The 18,952-nt window shown below is 45.1% G+C and overlaps 1 protein-coding gene across 7 annotated transcripts in view; it reads left to right on the plus strand.

Annotated features, from left to right (window-relative positions):
- Positions 1–18,952, plus strand: part of SHROOM2 (shroom family member 2) — a 159,633-nt gene that overhangs the window by 107,927 nt on the left and 32,754 nt on the right. The window contains exons 1-2 of one of the 7 annotated variants that reach the window (XM_032285883.1): positions 11,915–12,281; positions 12,851–12,910. The exons of 4 other annotated variants lie outside the window; for them this stretch is intronic. The gene's annotated coding sequence lies outside the window, so the exon portion shown is untranslated. 2 more of the 7 variants (XM_032285881.1, XM_032285882.1) reach the window with 2 other exon arrangements.

Consider the following 18,952-nt stretch of genomic DNA (forward strand, 5'->3'; position numbering starts at 1 on the left):
ATCTTCATACTCTGATATTCGTGATTTTTTTTTTTTTTTGTTTTTTTGAGTGGTGAGGCACGATGAAATTTGAGAATATGTAGGTTGAAAAGTTTTCAACTTTTTTCAGAGACTTTCATTTCTGAAGGATCAGTGAGAAAAAATACACTTGAAAACTTAAAATGGAGAATGATAGAAGTCAAAGTTCAGGCAAAGGATTGTCCTTTGCTTACTGAAAAGAAAATCTAGACTACAAAGGTTTGAAGATACCCAATGTTTTGCATAAATTTAAAATAATGTAAATATGTCTGTGTAAATCATATGAAGTACTGCTCTGATAACCAACGCATGACGAGAAAAAGTGTTGTTGTATTCTGTTTGGATAACAAAAGAATGTTGAGATCGGAATTATTTTTTGTTGTTGTTGCTCATGCGAACCAAATAGAACATTTTTTGTGAGGTTCGAGATCCTATGTTAATATAAAGACAAAGAGGGCAGATTGAAGTGACGATACATTATTTGTAATTTTGTTTTAAAGTTACATGAAGCTCAGAGGAGAGAGAGCAAAGTGACTACTGGCTGGGTTAGCGGGAAACAGGTGGTGTTTGAGCTGAAACAGACCTGAACCTGAGGGAGCAGACCCAGCACATTTGCTTCCCTGTAGCTTTTCTGTTCTGAACAGTCCACTGCCCCCCAACTCCACTGCCACCAGAGGCTTCACCCCAGACCCTCAGGCTCAGGCGTCATAGCCAGCAGGAGCCTGCTTTGGGGAAATGCTCTTGCCTACTGACTTGGGGCCCCTTGAATGCTTGGTCTGTCTGTTACCTGGTGTGGCAGTGACAAACTCCCTCAGACTCAGGGGCTCAAACAAAAATGGATCCCCCCACAGTCCTGGAGGCTGGAAGTTCCACATCAAGGTGTGAACAGGGCTGGTTCCTGCTGGGGCTTCTCTCCTAGGCTTGTATATGCCGTCTTCTCCCTGTGTCCTCACAGAGTCGTCCCTCTGTGCATTTCAGCATCCTCATTTCTTCTTATAAGGACCCCAGTCCTATTGGATCAGAGCCCTCCCTAATGGCCCTAATTACCTAGTTTTACCTTAATTACTTCTTCTAAGGCCCTGTCTTCCAATACAGTCACATTCTGAGATAGTAAGGGTTAGGGCTTCAGCACATGGATTTTGTGGAACACAGTTCAGTCTCGAACACTGGGAGAAATGTCCCTACTTCTCCGTTTTACCTCTGTAGCAATCACTTCTACCTGCTGTCAGCTCTCTCTGGAAGTATCATCCCACCCTTCAGCTGACCATGCTTTACATTCATGACAGATGTGAAAGCCTTTAAGATGAAGGGAAGTGGGAGCTGTCGTCCTGTAGGTGGCAGAGAAGAGGGGCATCTGTCAAAACCTGACTGGAGAGCTTTTTGAGAAATCTGACTGGAGGATTCCTTGGCACTGTGCAACTGAAGTCATTCCACCTTTAAGACTTTACCTTGAAAGTGGACATCCACTGCCCTATGAATGTGGTAACCTCTTTAGACTGGGATGGTCTGGCAGGGGGACAGTGACTCTTACATCACGGATATATTTGCACACCTTCACCTGTCCTTGCTGTCTTCTGGGCTGGACTGTTGGCTCCTGGAAGACTGGATTTTACTTTTTCATTTCTCAGTACCCTGTACCTGACATAATTCCTGCACATATTACATGCTCAATAAATGGTTAGTGGATGGAGGACTGGTGGATGTACAGATGGGTAGATGAGTACACAGATGGATGGACCAGTCCTCAGGTAGATAGATGGAGGGTGTGGACGGTGGGTGGATGGATAGATGGATAGATGGAAGGGTAAGTGGATAGATGGATGGATGGGATGTAGGAGTGCATGGATGAATAGATGGATGAATGGAAGAGTAAGTGGATGGATGGATAGATGGGTATGTGGCTGGATGTATAGGTGTATGGATAGATGGGAGGGTAAGTGGACGGGTGGGTAGGTGGATGGATGGATGGAAGAGTAAGTGGATGGATGGATGAGTGGATGGATGGGAAGGTAAGTGGGTGGGTGGATAGATGGACGAATGGAAAAGTAAGTGGATGGATGGATGGATAAGTAGATGGATGGATGAATGAAAGGGAGGGTGAGTGGATGGATGGATGGATGGGAGGGTAAGTGGATGAATGGATACATGAGTGCATGAATGGATGGAAGTATGGCAAGGTGGATGGGTGAGTGAATGGGAAAATGGATAGAAGGATGAGTAGGTGGATGTATAAGCAGATGTATTGGTGGCTGAATGGTTAGATACCAGCCTGACCTTCCTTGAGTCAGTCTTTCTTGATTGTGGTGAATAATCTTTCCATATTGGTATATTCTGTGTCCTAAAATTTTATTTAGGATTTTAGTTTACACACTAGTAAGTGAAATGGGCTTTACTTATCCTTCTGCACTAGCATGGCATTTGGAATCAAGAAGACATAAACGTCTCAAAATAAATTTGGTAGCACAAATTTGTTTTTTGGTATGAGATTTTAGACCTTGTAGGAAAGTTTAGATGTACCACATTTGTTCATTGCTCCTTAATTTCGAGAGGCCTTGGATGAGGACTGTGTTCTGGGCAGCTCCGGAGACTGGCGCTGAAGTGAGATCTGGGGGTGGCCCCTGAAGCTGTGGGTGCTGGCAGTGTCTTCCTTCTCTGCCTTCTTGCAACCACTTCCGCCCCCGCCTGCAGGAGCCACTGCCAAGTGCTGATGAGCTGGCACTGACCTCAGGCTTGTGTTTTGTTGGGACAGATGGGAGGGGAGGCGAAGTATGAGAGTATATTCTAAATCCCAATACCAGCTGCAAAATTGAATGCATATGAAATAGAGCTCTTTAGGGAAAAATTTGCTTTCATATAATTATAAACAAGCTGAACCAACCTGAGGGTCATCTTCCTCGATGTTTACCCTGAGAGGTGACTTAGTGTACAGAGGTTCATGTGAAGACCAATTTTTCATTTACAAAACAAGCTTCCTACATGTAGATTTCAGAATAAGTAACAGATTTGTCATCCAGGCTCTCCCCCTCATTTGTCACTTTAGGACAGACATTTGCTTTCCTTGGCCTTCAATTAGCTCAGGGCAATTGAAGCTTTCCATTCTGAGCTGCTCTGCTAGGTAATTATGAAGACTGTGCTAGATCAGGTCAGGATAAAAAAGGTGAAACTTGATCTTGGAATTTTGTCGAGGCAGATCCCAGCATTCTGCATAGCTTTATACAGTGCAGTACTGCATGCTGAACAGAAAGGTTCTTCTTGTGCAGGGAGTACTTGTGGACGTAACACTCTCACTCCAGAAGGGATAAACGCTAGCTGTAGAGAAAGACTGCGGCCTGGGTCTAGTGGGCTTGTTTTTATGTCTTTGTTGTTTTTGGAGACAGGATCTTGCCCTGTCTCCCAGGCTGGAGTGCAGTGGTGCGACCTCTGCTCACTGCAGCCTCCACCTCCTGGGCTCAAGTGATCCTCCCACCTCAGCCTCTGGTGTAGCTGGGACTACAGGTGCACACCACCATGGCGGGTAATTTTTGTATTTTTTGTAGAGATGAGGGCTCGCCATGTTGCCCAAGGTGATCTTGAACTTATGGGCTCAAGCAATCTACCCATCTCAGCCTCCCAAAGTGCTGGCATTACAAGCGTGAGCCACCACACCTGGCCTTGTTTTTAAATGTCTTACCAACTACAGTTTTTCGTTACATTTATACCCATGGGGACTTAAGAAACCCAGAACCATGACAGATGGCCACCGTTTATTTACTTGTTGGTTTGGTCTTGTGACTACATTATTTAGAAGGAATATCTTTCAGGTGATAGTTTATGGTTATAGGATTTGGGCTAAGAAGGAGAAGCAAGAACAGGGAAGCAGATCCACAAAACCCTCACGTGGAGGGAGAAGCTTAAAAAAGGAGGGTGAAAGTGACCAATGCCCCGAGATGCCAGAGCTGAGGGAAGCCAGAGGGAAATGCAGAGGAAAATTTAACTCAGGCATCTCAGTTCTAGATGGGGCAGGTAAGCATTCTTCTACAAACAGAATTTGTGTCATTGAGCAAGGCACAGTGGCACGTGTCTCTAATCCTAGCACTTTGGGAGGCTGAGGCAGGAGGATCACTTGAGTCCAGGAGTTCGAGACTAGCTGGGGCAACCTCGCAAGACCCCATCTCTACAAAAAAATACAACAGTTACTGCCTTGTGGTTGGATGCCAATATACTTAACTGTACTCGCACAGGCTTCTTCATCCCTTGTGCGACTCCCGTGCTGTGGCCTGAGACTTGCCTTTCCAGAAGAATCCAGCCCTGTCAAAAGCTGCCCCTTTGTTTCACAGCAGCCCCATCTCTGGTAGCTACCCAGGAGTTCCCGCTAGCCAGATGAGCCACCTGGAGCCCCCGGCGGCCTCTCTTGGGGGAGAGACTCCTGTAGCGCATGCTGACGTGGCAGCCCCCCTCCATTCTGCCTCTCCTCTGGCCTCCTTTCTTGTCAGCTGGCTGCATTCTTCAAAGCTCTCAGCCTCTAGATTGACCTTGGCTGAATTTGCATGTTACAGGATCCTTTGTGGCTTTCACCTTTCTCCAGAGAGCTAACTGGAAACATAGATGTCCATTCTCCCCTTTAGCTTCCTCCAGCCACCATTCCTCTTGACTGTGTCCTAGTCCAGTCCTCCACACAGGTTGGGCTGAGAGGACACAGGCACTCACCCTGAAGGCTGTACAGATCGATTAATCGATTCATTGACAGGGTCTCGTTCTGTTGCCCAGACATGTCGACCTCCGAACTCAAGCGATCCTCCCAAGTAGCTGGGATCACAGGCATGCGCCACCTACTTAGCTAATTTTTTTAAAAAAGTTTTTGTAGAGACAGGGTCTCACCATGTTGCGCAGACTGACCTCAAACTCCTGACCTCAAGTGATCGTCTTGCCTCAGCCTCTCAGCGTGCTGGGATTACAAGGGTGAGCCACCACACTGCACCCAGCCAATGTGTTCACTTTTAAAGTTGGTTTTAAGAGTCCCATAGATTCAGTGTCTTATGTGGCTGTTAGGTCCTTGCAGCTAGTCTCAGAAATCGATTTAGCTCATCTGCTTTCTGAAGGCCCACACATTTGAAATAAAAAAGGAAATAGTTCTGAGTCACCTCCTTCTGAATATAAATAGAAAATGCATTCAAATATTCCCACGAGTTTTATGTCTTTTAAATCTGCACAAACCCAAAGAATTCCCAGAGGAGGCCACCAGAGCTCACAGCACGTGTCAGGTGTGCATCCCACTGGGCCAGCTGAGCAGCCTGCTTCAGGCCCCTTCATACCACACAGCTCGCCACCGCCTCCACCCCAATGAGAATCCAGAAGGCCGGAGGGCGCAGGAGGACTGACGCATGGGCGGTGACGGTGACGGTGACGGTGCAGGAGCCAGTGATGTATTTCTCCTTTGGGCTTTCTCACACGTGGCACTTGGGAACATGTCTGTCCTCTTTGCCAGTTTAAATTTTTCTGTGTTCATTTCCATGCTAGCTCTTAGAATCAAAATCAAGCATTGTGAATGGTGTGCTGCCTGACCATGGCTGTGTGTATGTGGGAGTCTCATTGACCGCGGTGCTGACACAGTCACCCTTGGTGAGAGAAAAGAAGTTGAGGACTCCCCTGTAAATGATGCACTCCCTGTGGATGAGGGACAGGACAGCACGATGCCATGCCAGCAGAGCTCTGTGTCATGTTAGTCGAAAGAAAAGTGATGGCTGAGATGAGCCCTTCTGTGGCACCCAGGAAACTCTAATAGCTGGGCTCAGAAGCAGCGACACTGCATTGCCCAGAGCCGTGAGCGTTGTGGTTCACTCTCAGCGAAGCCATGTCACCTGTCATATACACCTGACATCGGCTTTACAGTTTAGCTTGCATGACACTTGCAAATTTGTTTTGTGTTTTATAGCCTAAGAATTATAAAAATAAGGAAACAAACATTTCATATATAGACATACTTAGTCTAATAAAAAAAATCAAAGCCACATATTGTATGATGTCATTTATATAAGATGTCCAGAATAGGCACATCTGTAGATAGAAAGTAGATTAGTGGCTGTCAGGGGTTGAGGGAGGAGAAATGAGGGAGAGACTGTTCATGGGCACGGGGCTTCTTTCTGGAGTAATGAAAATCCTCTGGAATCAGATAGTGGTGACTGCTGTGACTATACTAAAAACTGCTGAACTCTACTGTTTTAAAGAGCAAAGTTTATGACATATTTTATCTCAGTCTTTAAAAAAAATCTCAACACTGGGAATCCACAAGAAAACTTTTTAAATTTAAAATGGGTTTGTGAGGCCAGGTGTGGTGACTCACGCCTATAATCCTGGCACTCTGGGAGGCTGCGGTGGGTGGATCACCTGAGGTCAGGAGTTCAAGAGCAGCCTGGCCAACATGGTGAAACCCTGTCTCTACGAAAAATACAAGATTAGCTGGCCGTGGTGGCGGGCGCCTGGGCAAGAAGAGCAAAACTCTTGTCTCCAAAAAAATGAATGAATGAATGAATGAGTCTGTGCATTAACTGGCTGTAGCTCAGAGATTGACAACGTTTGTGGAAGATGAGATGATAAATATTTTTAATCAGAGGGACATAGTGTCCCTGCTGCGACCACTCAGTTCTGCCATGATTGCGCAAAAGCAGCCACATGGTGAACAGGTCACCCTCCCTGCAGGCCTGCTAAGAGGACCCTGGCTAGATTTCAGCCATTGCTGATCCCTCTGGCAGTGGGGGCAGCATTCCCCACTGTTCCACTGGACCCAGCAGCCACGGGGGCCCTTCACTTCTCCACATTCCTTCCTGCCCTGCCCTAAAGCAGGAAGCAAGATGAGGAAACCTCTGAGTCACGTATGTGGATGTCCCCTGCAGAACTTGCCTGGCCCCTTCCCTCAAGTCATTTGTTTCTTTCTGTGAGTCAGCCCCGCTTCCTATTTACCAGGCACAGGTAGTTTTACCTGTGGCTCCCTGAGCAGAACTGGAGTCGGACTGACACAGGCTGTGTCTCTGAATAGAAAGTCTCCATGCTGCCACACCCCTTTCCACTCTGTGTTTGCCTACTGTATGTACCAGAGCTCCCTCCCAGCTCTCCTTCTCCTAAGCAAATCCCATCCTTTCTCAGATCACTTCCGGACTCATCTGCAGACTTTGGGTCTCATGGTTTGTGAGGCACTCTCAAGCAGCTCACCCAAATCAAGTGGTGTCAGATGGTGAAAGGTTGAGCGGTCTAGGTCAGGGTCACTTGGAAACAAGTTCCTGGGGGAGCAGAGCAGCTTTCTTCTCTGCTTGGAAGAATATGATAAAGCACCCCTAGACTCACTGGTTTCAAGTTCTAGGGAAGCAGATGTTGATGACTCAATAGAGGAAAGGATTGTGTAACCATTGCTTAAGTGAAGGGTTAGCAAACTATGGTCCACAGGCCAACTCTGGCCCCCTGTCTGTTTTTTAAAATAAAGTTTTATTGGCATGCAGCCACATCCATTTGCTCACAGACTGCCTGTGGCTGCTTTCACTGTATGATGGCAGAGAGTTGAGTCATTGCAACAGATCAGATGGCTCCTAGAGCTGAAAATATCTGCCATCTGGTCCTTTACACAAAGGTTTGCTTGCCGACTGTGCTGGGCTTAGTGGAGGGATGTAAGGGATGCTTACATGACTATGCTCAGGACAGGGAGCACGGAACCCAGTGGCGGTCTGTCTTGATGTTTTCAAAGAGACTTCTTGGTAGTAGTTCATGATTATCTTGCAACATGATATCCATCTCCCCGTCTCTGGTGTGGTTAACTTGGGGAAGTTTGCTTTGTCCAAGTGGAGGGAGCTGTGGCTTGTTCGTAGCCCAAGAATGCAGGAGCATGTAGGATGCTGTAACACCAGCGTCTCTGACTTGGTAGTGATAACGTGGATCAGGGAAGGTTGTCCTTGGACCACATGGGCTCGGCATGCAACTCAATTCATGGAAAGTGACTCAGAAAAGTTCAAGGTTTCACCAAGATTGTCTTAAGAGGTGAGGAGGAAATTCTTTCGGAACATAAGGGTACTAGGGTGGTGATTTCATTCTGTTCCTTTTTTATTTGTGAGATTTTTCAAGGGCACACATGCTTTGTGTCAATTAAAAGCAGATTTGTGTGCATTTTATTACAATGATTATTATTTTAAATCTTAAAAGTATTAATACTGTACAATCTATGAAAAGATTTGAGCATCTTATAAGCCCTGATAATTATGCCTCTCTCTAAGAAACATGGATATCTGAAAAGCCACATTATAAACTTTAATATTATAAATGTGCTTTTTTATTTAGAAGTAACTCATGGAGAGTCTCCTTTAAGAATGGATTCCTAGCCAAGTGCAGGAGCTCATGCCTATAATCCCAGCACTTTGGGAGGCTGAGAGGATTGCTTGAGCCCAGGAGTTCGATACCAGCCTGGGCAACACAGTGAGACCCCATTTCTTAAAAAAAAAGCTTTAGCTGGGCATGGTGGTGCCCCTGTAGTCCCAGTTATTTGGGAGGCTGGATTGGGAGGATCGCTTGAGCCCAAGAGGTGAAGGCTGCAGTGATGGTGCCACTGCACTCCAGCCTGGGTGACAATGAGCCTCTCTCTCAAAAAAAAGCAAAAACAAAAAAACAGGATTCCTAGTGCACAGCCAGCATGCACATCTTGTTTTCTAACACTCTTCTCCAATAAAAGGAACCAGGGCTCCTCAGAGGAATGTCTAGGCTTGGGACTGGGACTATACAAGATGAGCCTGGAGTATCTTAAAGTGCCAGAAAATAAGGAAGTGCTCAGATACACCCCTAAGTAAACCCAGCAGTGACAACTGTGTAGGTATGTCGTTGGGACACAGGAGCCAATGGTGACCAAAGGAAGAACAGTTTAAGCAGCAAAATTAAGTAGTAGTGGATCATTATAACCCAATATATAAAATGAATCCACAGCCCAGGCTGATACACAGAATGGTTGAATAAATTAACAAATGAGGAATAGAGAAATGTGCTGTGCAGAAAATTGTAAATTGTTTGTGTAGCTCCTCTGCCCTTAAGGAGGTGGGGCACAGCTCCCCACGCTCAGTGTGGGCTACCTACAGTAAGCTCCCTCCAAAGAGACAGTGTGGCCAGGGGCACCAGGGAGAGGAACATCACACTGGAGAAGCCAGCTTATACCAGCTTCACCAAGTGATCATGGTGTCTGTCCTCTTTTCCAGTTTAAATTTTTGTGTGTTCGTTTCCATGCTAGCTCTTAGAATCGAAATCAAGCATTGTGGATGGCATGCATGATCATGGCTGTGTGTGTGTGTGAGTCTCATTGACCACAGTGAAACACAAAACAATCACCAAACACAAAACAACTTCACCAAGTCGTCAGGGTCCACATTGACAGGTAAGTCGTGCTGACGGCATGCACCCTCGATATCATAGGATGACAGTGGCACTTCACTTCCATGTTATCTCCCCAGAAGTCCCAGGCTTATCATAAAAACACATCAGACAGTTCCCAGTTGAGGGATATGCTACAAAATGCCAGAATGGACCTCTTCAAAACTGTGAAGGGCATCGAAAACAAGGAAAGCCTGAGAAATGATCGCAGCCTATTCAAGTTGCTGTAATAAAATACCTAATATGATATGACTTATAAACAGCAGGGGTCCCTTTTATAAGGGCACTAATCCCATTCATGAGGGCCCCTTCCTTATGACTTAATTACCTCCTAGAGGCCCCACCTCCTAACACCACCACCTGGAGGTTATGTTTCAACATAGGAATTTTGGGGTAGAAGTCACAAATGTTCAGTCTAAAGCTGTAGCACCCTCGCAGCAAGAGCTGGAAGAAGCATTCCTGAGTGTGATGCAGTACCTGGATGAGGTTCAAGGATAGAAAGAGGACATTGAATAAAAAAATTGGAATAACATGTGACCTTTAGTTAATATTAATGTACCAATGTTGATTCATTAACTATGACAAACATACCCCATGGTAATGCCAGATATTAATAATAGGGGGAAGTGGGTAGAGGGCAGATGGGAGCTCTTACCCTGCTGTTGCAATTTTTTAGTAAATCTAAACTCATTCTAAAATGAGATGCTGGCCAGGTGCAGTGGCTCACGCTTGTAATCCAAGCATTTTGGGAGGTCGAGGCAGGAGGATCACTTGAAGCCAGGAGTTTGAGATCAGCCTGAGCAACATAGCAAGACCCTGACTGGGTGTGGTGGCTCATGCCTGTAATCTCAGCACTTTGGGAGGCCAAGGCAGGTGGATCACCTGAGGTCAGGAGTTCGAGACCAGCCTGACCAACATGGCGAAACTCCGTCTTTACTAAAAATACAAAAATTAGCTGGGCATGGTGGCATATACCTGTAATCTAAGCTACTCAGGAGGCTGAGGCAGGTGAATCGCATGAACCTGGGAGGCAGAGGTTGCAGTGAGCTGAGATCACGCCACCTCACTCCAGCCTGGGTGACAGAGTGAAACTCCCATCTCAAAAACAAAAACAACAACAAAAATAGCAAGACCGTGTCTCTACAAAAATTAAAATAAATAAATGTATAATTAAAATTTTATTCTTACAGTGCATTTTTAGTTACTCAGTTTGTAAGTATTAGGAACACACCTTGTAGGGACTGAAATGTAATGAATTTTTTTTTTTTTTAATTTTTGTGTAGAGATGATGTCTTGTCATGTTACCCAGGCTGGTCTGCAACTCCTGGGCTCAAGCAATCCTCCCGCCTCAGCCTCCCAAAAGTGCTGGGATTATAGGCATGAGCCACCACACCCAGCCCTATAATAAAATATTTAATCAGCCATCAGTGGATTCCTGTCCCCTGTGTGGCCTGGCAGTATATGTTGAGCATTTGGGAAATGGAGATGGCCCGGGGTGAGTGGCACCCTCTCTTAAAGACAGGAACATGTACTTGGTAAAGTAATACACGAAGATGAAAAGTACTGGAAAGAACATTGGCTTTGGAGTGGAAGACACAGGCTTGAATCCTCATTCTGCTTCTCAGTGTAAGTGTGTCAGGCCCCCCAAGCTTGCTGACCTCATGGCCCTGGATAATGGGGATGTGCAGAGCAACCTTGCTCTCAGGCTTATTTACATGCTTAAGGGATATAACATTAATGAATCAGCATAGTGCCTAAGATCAAGTGTCGATATGGGGGGAAAAAATCTAAAATAGCAGTGATACAGTAAAAGCTGCAAAGCAGCATATGTTATTTGGAGAAATGAGCAAGAGTTGGAAGTAATTGCTATGAATGTAGAAGAGGTTGACAGGAGCAGATTGGAAAGAGAAATTCCGTCCTGGTGGCTAAGCCCAGGATGCGGGAGGGTGGGATAGGGCTGTGAGGCATAACAGCTGGCGACGCTGCTTCCTGGAGGTCTGGGGCTGCGTTAGGAGGGAGGTGGGGTGCAGGGACTTTAAATACAGATCATTGTAAAATGGTGAATTGAGAAAGTCAGGGCTAGCCTGCCTTTGTCTTCTTCCCTGAGTGCCTTACACACAGACTTCCGGAAACACTTGTTCGTTGCTTGATGGGTTACATTCCTGATGAGTGTGTAATCAACCCAAGAACATATGGACATAGAATAGGCTGTTGAATGTTTTCTTTTGCCTCCTTATGGTTGTGGAGTTGAACTGTGTGCCACATATGTTATAGGATTATCTAGCATCATTAAGTAGAGAAAGCTGTAGCATCAGTGCAGTAGGCTTTCTATATTTCCCCATTAAAATATAATAAGTGCTGGGCACAGTAGCTCATACCTGTAATCCCAGCACTTTGGGAGGCTGAGGCAGGAAGATCGCTTGAGCCCAGGAGTTGGAAGCTACAGTGAGCTGTGATCGAACCACTGCACTCCAGCCTGGGAGACAGAGCAAGACCCTGTCTCTAAACACACACACACACACACACACACACACACACACCCCGTAAAGGAAGACTGCCCCCCAAGCCTTTTGGGGTTTTAAAGTACAAGACTTTTGGGGTTTAAGCACTGAAATGTTGGGAACGTCCCCACTGTGAGGAATTGCTGATGAAGTGATGGGAAATGCACACGGAGTCTTGAGCCGTGGAGGTGAAGGTTGATGGAGCCTGCGTGAGCTTGCCCATCAACAAGACAGCAGGCACAGACAGGCCAGCTGTTGTGAGCTTGGCTTTAGGACTCCATTCAGTAGGCAGGAGGAGGGCTGCAGCAGAGGCAGGCTCTGGGTCCCTGAAGCACATTGCTGCCTTCACAGCTGGGGGAGCTCCCATCCAGCGCGGTTAAGCAGAGCCGGGTAAGGGACCCCTGCCTTTGCTCTCGGGGCAGTTCATCCCAGATGGGACTGGTTTCAGGACGCCTGCGTGGTTTGTTAGGGGTTTGTAGTTCCCAGTGGCTCTTTTGTTCTGCTGTCTTGAAGGGCAGGTTGCTTGTCAGCTCACAATGCTGTGGGTAAGATCTGGTGAGGTAGGCGAATGTGTTCTCATTGTTTATTGTTCTGCCTGAAGATGAGAAATAATGCAAATCAGGGTGCAGATTCTGGCTCGAGCTCTGCAGGCGTGCACGTATGTGCAAGGGCACGCTTGCTGGTGCTGCATGTGTGCCTGTGGATGCATGCAATTTTTGCAGCTTTGGGATTCACAGTTAGCTGCAAGCACACTGGAACTGGAAGGCAGTGCTCTTAACACCGTGTTCTAGGCTGGAATTCGTAGAGCCGTCATCTGCACTGATGGGACTGCAGCCCTCGGTATGTGGGACCCTTGCTCCATGTGAGTTCTGCAGATGAGTTCCCCGAGGGAGCTGGCTGGAGGACTCCAGCGTCGCATGAAGATCTGCCTGCCTTGTTTGCCTTTTCTTTTTCAATAGCAGTAAGAAACAGGCATTCCCACTACTCAGACGTTGAATATGGACCTTGAGAAAAAAAGGGTGAGTCAGCTACATCCAAATGAAAAAAAAAAAAAAGCGGCGAAATCAGGTGTGCATGTTTAGTCATGAGAAATGCACCCTGAGTGCATTCTCGCATAGCCTGCTAATTGCAGTGAGATAATTTAAATAGAATGGAATCACCATGGTTCTTGGCATTTTCCAGTTATTTTATTTTGTTCTTTGGCTTGATTGTGACAGTTGAAGCGTTTTACTGTACATGTGTTCCCCCCCTTTTATGTTGTGATAAAAGAAAGAGATGATTAGTTTTGGCTATATTTCTAAATGGTTGAAATGCCTTTGCTTGACTAAAGGAAGCTTTTGTGTGTGCAGAGCGTCGATGCCATTTTCACAGGGAAATTGATGTATAAATATGTGTGCACACACAGGCTCTCTCTTTGGTCTGCGTTAACTGACTCACACGAGTAGGTGTCATTTTGAAATGCATGTTTTTAGCTGTTGTGTTAGTTGAAAGGTAAAAAGGCAAAGGAGTTTGAAGAAACGTTTTTGGAAATCTACCTGGCTAGCACTTACAACTAAACAGCCCACTGCCTTGTAGATGGTCTTAAAATTTATAAAATGAATGGAAAATAATATTTTAATGTATCATATAAAAAACTGAAGATTTGATATCAAGTTGATGAATGGTTGGCATATTTCTTTTCATTACAAATTACGACCTTTGAGGTCATGCTCTACAAGTATTTTTTATTATTGCAGAAAAGTATTGCATGGGTGGTAGAGGCACATTTATTTCTTTTGTCATACATAGTAACAAAAACATTTTATACTATGTCCCTTTCTGTTTCTCTGCCTCCCCCACCCCCCGCCCCAAACCAACACCATACCTCTTAAGGAAAAATTTGCAGGGGAACTCTCATCTACAGAGGCATGAACAACACACACAAAAGTGGTTTTTTACAGAGGGCTAGGAATAACCATACATGTTGGTGTCAAGCATATAGGCTGCAAAAGGCTCTATTGCGCAGCCAGGGGGACAAATCACCCTGGTGAATGCACGCAGAATGTTGCTTGTTTTGCATGGGCTGGCTGCTCTACCAGAATCCACCTATGAATTTTGGAGGTTGAGAAAAGAAGGGAATATTTTATGTGGCCCTTGGAATACATTTGCCTTATACCGCCTTTAATTTTTTTACCTCTCATATGCATTAAATTTTTAAGAAGATGAGGGTGGGGGAGCAGTGGAAAAAAACTGGCGTCTTGTGTCCACCCATCTTTCCCCTGTCCTTGGGCATTGATTTTCGGCTGACATTTCCTAGAGCAGGTAAGACAGGTCATTTCTGGAAGGCTTGTAGACATCCCTGGATGTCTGAGGAGGTCCTAGAGTTATTTACTTGCTCATCTTTAAAATATATTTGCAGACACCTTTTTTAAAATTCCTGAAAGTTCACAGTGCCTCTTCACATGTATACCTTGGGTCCTACTATGCGGGTACCATCTTGATTTCATAATGAAGCAAACTGGAGGTAGGGTGACTGGATTCTCACAGCCAGTTAGTGAAGAGCCTCGTGGGGCAGCACAGCTGATTTTCAGTCTGGTGGGCTTCTGCGAACTAATGGGTCGGGGTCCTCCAGGTAAGGCTGAATGTAGAACTGGCCCAAGAATTCCCAGTTATTCTCTTAGTAATTTTCACATCCCTTATCCAGTGTGCTGCAGGTGCAGTGAGAAGGAATTTTAGTTTGGACTTCAGGGGATAAAGTACAGAAATCCATTAACGAGGTGGAGACGGCATGTGTGCTCCTCAGCCTGCGTTGGCATGGCTTTCAAAGCTGCCTGACCATTCTGACCCTCTGTATCTTCATCCATAAAACAAGGAGCACAGATTAAATTATTTAGCGTTTTTAAATTATTTATTTTTTATTTTTACCATAACCTTGATCTTGAAGATCAAATTATTTCCAAGGTCCCTTTCAGCTATAGTCATTTTTAGTTCTTAGGGAGAGAAGCCAGGGATTCAGATTTCCCTTCAGTCATATTTCCAACTCTGTGGGGTGATTTGTGGATGTGCTGTTTTGCTCATTTACCGTCATTATTTCCAGGAACAAAAGCATATGAATATATGTGAGATACACACACGTGTAATAGCTTCGATATCCATTTACAAAAAAATCAGCTCTGTCAGCAAACTCAATTTCCTGCCAACAGGGGTTTGTTGATGGGAGTGCCCTTGACAGCTAAACCTACTTCGGACTTGTTGTGGTGATGCCACATCAAGCCACTTGCTGACAAGGTGTTCTTGGGTATAACTTGCATGAAATTTGTTATAAAATTATTCTGTTAAAAAATCTAGCCGGGGATCTTTAAATGTACTTGGAGGCCATTAAGGGTGGAAAAACTAGAAATTCTCAGAAAATTTTCAATATTTATACACTTTTGTGTGTGTGTACCCATACACATATATGTACTACACACATTTTCTATAGTGATTATGCATATCAAGTAATTGTCATGTACAACAAATATCTGAAGTCTATTGGGTAAACAATCCGTTTCTGATTCTGGTTCAGCTGAGTTAGATGATAGGCAGGCAATAATCTGAGATGGGAAGTTTCCACAATTTTAGGTCAATGCAATTGTGATAGAAGGAAGATTGAGATTTTCTCTTAATTACAAAGCTATTCTAACTAGTTTTTAATATATCTTGCCACAGGGCCACTCAAAATTCAAAATTACTCCTGATTTTGTAAGCTTCACATATGTTTTTGAGAATGAGTATTTATACTAATCTGGGATTACAGCTTTCTAGGCTGGGATATACAGTTTTATTAACATTTCCTATTTTAAAAATCAATTTTGCTAATTAAAACCATTTTATTAAGATATATAGACATTATCGGCCAGGTGCAGTGGCTCACACCTGTAATCCTAGCACTTTGGGAGGTCAAGGCAGGTGGATTGCCTGAGCTCAGGAGTTCAAGACCAGCCTGAGCAACACAGCGAAACCCCATCTCTACTAAAATACAAACAAATTAGCCGGGCATACTGGGGTGCGCCTGTAATCCCATCTACTCGGGAGGCTGAGGCAGGAAAATTGCCAGAACCTGAGAGGCGGAGGTTGCAGTGAGCTGAGATTACACCATTGCATTCCAGCTTGGGCGACAGAGCAAGACTCTGTCTCTTAAAAAAAAATAATATATAGAATTTCTGGGTGGCAGATATTACAAATCACCCTCGATCCTATGACCCAGAGTCTCCACTGTAGAACATGGAAGTGTATCTGCTTTGAAGTCCTTGCAAATATGTATCTTTACACACGCAGTTATATTATACATGTTGTATGTAAGCTGCCTTTTTCTGTAACTTGCATGTGTATGGTGCATGACATTCTAAAATACAACAACCCTGTTGCCATACTGTGTAGATTCAGGGCTGCTTTTGATGTTTGACAATTGTAAATAAAACTGCAGATATCTTTATGAAATACTTGCGCTCTTCCACATTGATTTCCTTAGGATAAAATTCTAGACGTGGAGTTGCTAGGGAGGCATTTAGCAAATATCACCACGTTGCCCTCCAAAAATGTGTGCTTACTATTTACACTCTAGGCACCGATTGCCCGGGACAGTCCTACTTCTCCCAAAACTTTGTCAATATTAGACATGTTTTAAATTCTGTGGTTTGGTAGGCAAAAACGTTATTTCATTTTTAACTTGCATTTCTTCAGGGGCTAGCAAAGTCAGACTTTTTTGATGTACTGGCTAGCCATTTGTCTTTTTTCTTTTGTACATGACTCTTCAGTACATGCTCATTTTCCTACTGAAGATGAGCCCTTTTTTGATTATTGTCATTTAGGTTGCAGATACATCCCTGCTGTGTGCTGTGTGCCTTCCAGATGTTAGTGGTGGTTCAGCTTTTTTGACATACAAGTGTGTTGAATTTTAGTGTTGTCGCACTTGCACCTGGAGCCTCTGTGTGGCCAGTTCTGCCTTTTGGTGGCTACTGGCTTCTGGTAGTTGTGCATTGCTATTATTGGTCTCATTACCATGTGTGCCACAGCAGGTGTGACCACTAGGAGCTGTCAGCATGAATTCCCTAGGAGGTGTAGACTTCCATCTCAGAAGGCTGGTAGGAGAATTGTCTCTGGAAGAATTAAGTGCCCAGCTTTCCAAGAACCCTAACTCATCATGGCTCCCTTACTTTGCCCTGGTTGACGGGAAACTCGTGGTCCTATTGGAAGCACAGCCGTAGGACCTCTGTACATTCTGGGGTCTGGTCTGCTCTGCACACGTGGGTGCCTGCCGCTGCTTGTGCCTTTCTGCTTTTGGTTTACATTTGCTTTCACTGTGATGTGGTGTTCATTTTGATGCTCAAATTGTGTGTTTTCCTGCATGTGCCATTTCTAATGATTTCATCATTTAGGGTGTACATAGATTAAAGTAAGTAGGGACCACATACACATATGTAGAAACACGTTCTGAACACCAAGGAGCTTCTCACTCACCAGTTAATATTGTTATTACAGTCATTATTTTGTGAAAAACCTTAGTGGCCTCATATTGCTCTTAATGGGCAAATGAGCCTACCAGAATCTGTAGTAATTGTGGAAATGTGACATTACAGTGGAAGAGGAGATTTGGGACATGGCTCTGGAGTGGAGCTGGGGCTGTCTACCTCCCATTTAGGATGGAATCCTTTCCTAGGCCCTTCAGCTTCAGCACACTGGAAGTCTAAGGGTTTTGTTTGTCTGTTTGCCCCTATGTTTTAATCACCGCTAGGATAAGAAGAACTGCAGTCTCTGTGGAAGAGGTCTTCAGGTGACATCAGTGTATTATCTTCCTGGTTAACAATTAGCATTCTCAAGGTCGGGCACTACGCTGCATGCAAAGTTGAATCAGGCACAGATAGAACCTTTCTCGGAGGAGTTTGTCCTCTATTAATAGGGAAGATAATCTAGAAATTGTCCTAGCCAGTTTACGCTGCTAAAACAAATTACCATAGACCGGGAGGCTTCAACAACAGACATTTATTGCCCACCGTTCTTCTGGAGGCTGGTAGTCCAAGGTCAAGGTGCTGACCTGTGGTTTCCTGGTGAAGGTTCTGTTCCTGGTTCACAGATGGCACCTTCTACCTGTGTCCTCATATGAGGGCGAGCAGAGGGAGGAAGCAAGCTCTCACATATCTTTTCTTTTTATGAGACAGTCTGCTTCTGTCACCCCAGGCTGGAGTGCAGTGGCGCAATCACAGCTCACTGCAACCTCAAACTCCCAAACTCCTAGAATCAAGCAATCTTCCCACCTCAGCTTCCTGAGTAGCTGGGACTTCAAGTACGTACCACCATGCCTGGCTAATTTTGTTTGTTTTTGTGGAGATGGAGACTCACTATGTTGGCCAGGAGGGTCTCAAACTCCTGGCTTCAGGCAATCCTCCCACCTTGGCCTCCCAAAGTGCTGGGATTACAGGCATAAGCCACCATGCCATCCTTGAGTGCTTCCTATAAGGGTACTAATCCATTCATGAGGGCTTCACCCTCCTGACTGCATCACCTTCCAAAGACCCCACCTCTTAATCCCATCCCATTGGGGTTAGGATTTCAATTTATGGATTTGGGAGGCTTGACACAGGCATTCAGACTGCAGCATAAATGTAAATGGCTCAGGAGCACGGGAGTTAGAAGGCCCGAGTGCATCAGGCTGCCTGCTTTGCTTTCTGTACCTTTCCTCTCTCTTCCCTCCTCCCTTCCTTTGTTTCTTTGTTCCTTCTTTCCTGTTGACTCAGTGAGCTTTCACTGCAGCCTGCTTTGTGCCAGGCATTGTGTTGGACAGAGGTAGATGAGGCAGGAGTGGGCACAGTCATTCTAGCCAGGAGGAGAGATACTAAATGAAAATACCACAGAATGGTGAAGTGCTGTCTGGGGATCAACAGGTGGAGATTCAGTACTGTGCAAGTTCAGAGAAGAGAGGCATATCTGTGTCAACGGGTCCAGGAAATGTTTCATGGAGGAGGTTGCATTTCACTGGGTCCTCAGAACAGGTATGGTTTCCTTGGGGAGAGTCCCAAAGAGTGCAAATCAAAACAGAGATTTGG

Source organism: Sapajus apella, unplaced genomic scaffold (genome assembly GCF_009761245.1).
Source record: "Sapajus apella isolate SASKATOON/1434 unplaced genomic scaffold, GSC_monkey_1.0 scaffold17, whole genome shotgun sequence".
NCBI classification, from domain to species: domain Eukaryota; kingdom Metazoa; phylum Chordata; class Mammalia; order Primates; family Cebidae; genus Sapajus; species Sapajus apella.